We start from the raw sequence: 3,397 nt of genomic DNA, 5'->3' as shown, positions 1-3,397 counted from the left end.
TCCCGGGACCCAACAAAACGGCCTTTGTTGTTTATTTAATCTTGAAAGTATTTAATATAAGTATTTACATTTGTTTCCAAATTCATTTATTCTTTGTTGCCCATATGTAATTGTTGTATATTTACAATTTATCGAATACAGTGTAGATACCTTGCTGTTGACCGGATTTATGTTTGTTTGAATTGTTAATAATATGTTTAAAGAGATTGATGTATGATAATGCACACACAAACAGCAACAAAGACAATTTTCAAACAGCTTGCTGTGTTATATTTTTTAAACTACACATGGGTTGGCCACAGATTAGAAATAAATTGCTTATTTAAAAATAAATAATTATTAAGAGAGTTACAGATTGATAAGCTTGCATTGATAACATATGTGTACATTAAGTAAACATTTTATTTCAAATGTAATATTGTTTGACACTGATCAACTAGTTGAATACTCAAGCTAATAGTTTACCAAAACAGAATGTACCGGAATAATTATTTGGGCTACAAAGCGGCACAAGGAAACTACATGTATGTTTGTAACAACATAATAATTGATAAGAAATCTATGTATTTGCAGTTTAACACTATTTCCTGTATTGTTCCGGACTGAATATTCTTTCAAGAATTTGTCTTGATGACAGTTCCTTTACAAGAAAATGCTCTAGAATTTTTTTATCTGGTTGACATCTTCTTGTTCAACACTTAACAAGAAAAAATGTCATAAGTTCAAATTATTTTACTGCTGACTTATAGAATTGCCACAGTATCAAGCACAAATCTTAAGCGGCGTTCTCGGGATTTACTGAAGGCGATAGATGGTGAGACATTAGAGTGAAATTAATCAATCGCATTTGTTTTACTAACAAATTAACCTAGATGTTTTTTATGCACAGTATTTTTGAAACCAGAGTGTTATTCATATAATTATTATAAATGCTGGTTTCTGCTTAAGTTGGTGTTATTGGCCGTGGATGGTAGCTTGTAACTACCACTAACAGGTTCAGTCAAACCGAGCCTGCAACAGTTTCAATTTTGCTATGTTTGGCTTTTTTAGAGATTCTGTTTTCTTCAATTTTCTGTTAAATAAATATGAAAATATATTTTATTTATCCACAAATGAATTGAATGGCTATTTTTAGGCAAATGTATAAATTATAACAGTACGATTTCCCCCTTAGATTGTGTAAAAACATTTAGCTCTCATATAGCCATCAATAATTTGCTTCAATATTTTACTAAATTTTGATACTATCAATGTAAATGCATGCCAATGTTTTGAATTTAAATACACGCGCTAAATTGTAAAGTAAATAAATACATCATTATGTAAACCAGTTTCAAAAACTGCTTTGTATTGTGCATATAGGTCATCGCCAATGTTACAGAATTTTTATACCTATAATGACAGGCTTTGACATATTGGTATTTTCTTAGCTATTGTATAACTGTCACATGTTGGTATAAATCTTGACATGCTTGTGATAGAAATGTTAAAAATAAGCAATTAAAAAGGATTTACTTCCATGTTGTTCAGAATATTGTTCAATATATCCGGAATTTTAAGACATGTCAATGACGTAGATATAAAAAAAACGTTGTGTTATAGAGGTATTATTTAAAGACTGCTCATGCTAGTGTGATTTGTTGCAATCTTTCTCAATCATTGATACATCATTAAAGACAGCATGTTAAATAGAGATTTGAGCTAATCAAATTGAATCAAATTTTCGCTGAGAATTTAATTGCATCACTACAAAAGAGCAAAAGAATGTGCACAAATACAATTAATTTAAAAGAATTTAGCCAACAATGCATTGACATAATCCTGCTGCGTAAAACCTGTTTCAGTTTCATTTATGACATTAGTGACTAAAGATTTAACTTATTTTGACATACAATGACCTTGATTGAATTTATTAAGTGCACGATTATAACATTTTCAAATATTATAAGCAATTTTTATGTAACACTGCATATTTGATAGTGATAAAGAAAGTAGATTCAAAAGTTAGATACTTTTTAATAACTTTGTTTTCGAATTACATATTTTAAAGTTTATAAGTCAGGCGACTAGAACATGTGTATCCTACACAGCTTTTAAAATACACAACTGACAACGATATATTACTACAATAAGTACTTATGGTTATTTTATTACTGTTCATTACTTTTGTCTTTTCGACTCACTTGTTGAAATCGTTATATTTTATGCCCTTTTTAAAGCCGCCCTTGTTGGCTGTGTTTGTTGACGTTATCAGAACTATACCCTTTTTTAAAGGCAATTATGGATTAAAACCAAGGCAACATTTTTCTATTATTGTTATTTCTCTTTCAGAATTTATCTGGCCAACGATGTTCTAACAAGTGAAACAAAATTGGATTGTTCAGAAAAACATTGATATCTGTCTGAAACATCTTATTCTTAATAACACAAACCAAGACAAGGAAATGGTTTCTGAATTGAGAATGATTTAAGTTCTGGCTGATCAAATTGTTGTATTATCAGGTACATATCTTGTTCTTGTATTCAATAATACATAGAGGATTGTAGTCAAACAAATCAATTCATTTTACTTAGGCAAACAACTTCTCGGAATTAAATGTTTTTTATTGGATTCTTAGCAAAACGTTTGTTTTCTTTCAACATTTTATTCTTTTGATTTGATATATTGTCCTATATCAAAGTTATGTTGAATATATCAGACGTTTAAGTAATTAGTTGTTTTACACGAAAAGTTGTATTAATACTTATAATTATTAATACTTCCAACCTATAGTATCATAGACATTTAGCTATATAGATACCGAAAGATGTAGAAAAAAATTAAATAAAAGTAAATTTATAAATAATATAATTATATATATATGAATCCAACAGAAATATAACAAATGTTATATCTTATTACGCTAACGACACAACAGAAGCAGCTCATATGCAGGAAAATAATATTTGGATAAAACAGAATATTTATTGTTTGCTCTTCTGTCAACGATCTCCGTTTATACAACACTAAGGGACGTTTGCGGGAGTTTTCATATAGACATATAGGCAAAACTAAAACTGTTCAATAGAATTTCTTTAAACTTGGCATGTTGTTAAAATACGATAACAGAAACATTTTAAGCGAAAAACAAATTCTCGTTTTTGTGTTATCTGCCCCTGAATCAGACTTTTCTACTTATTTGAGGTCATTTCAAGGGCAGATAACTTATACATACTTAAATGAATTCTTGTTTTTACTTCTGGATTATGTTTTTCTTTTTATTGTTGAGTACAATACGTGCAATTTCTTACATCGTTTCTGTTAATTTTTTTCAATGAAAATAAAGGTACTTTAAATTCTTAAAAAAATAGGCCATTTTTTTAAAGAAAAAATTGACAAGTTAAAAGAAGAAGTGGG

The sequence above is a fragment of the Ruditapes philippinarum genome, unplaced genomic scaffold (assembly GCF_026571515.1).
Source record: "Ruditapes philippinarum isolate M1 unplaced genomic scaffold, ASM2657151v2 ctg3475_1_1_1_1, whole genome shotgun sequence".
NCBI lineage: Eukaryota > Metazoa > Mollusca > Bivalvia > Venerida > Veneridae > Ruditapes > Ruditapes philippinarum.
Note: the sequence above shows the minus strand (reverse complement) of the source record.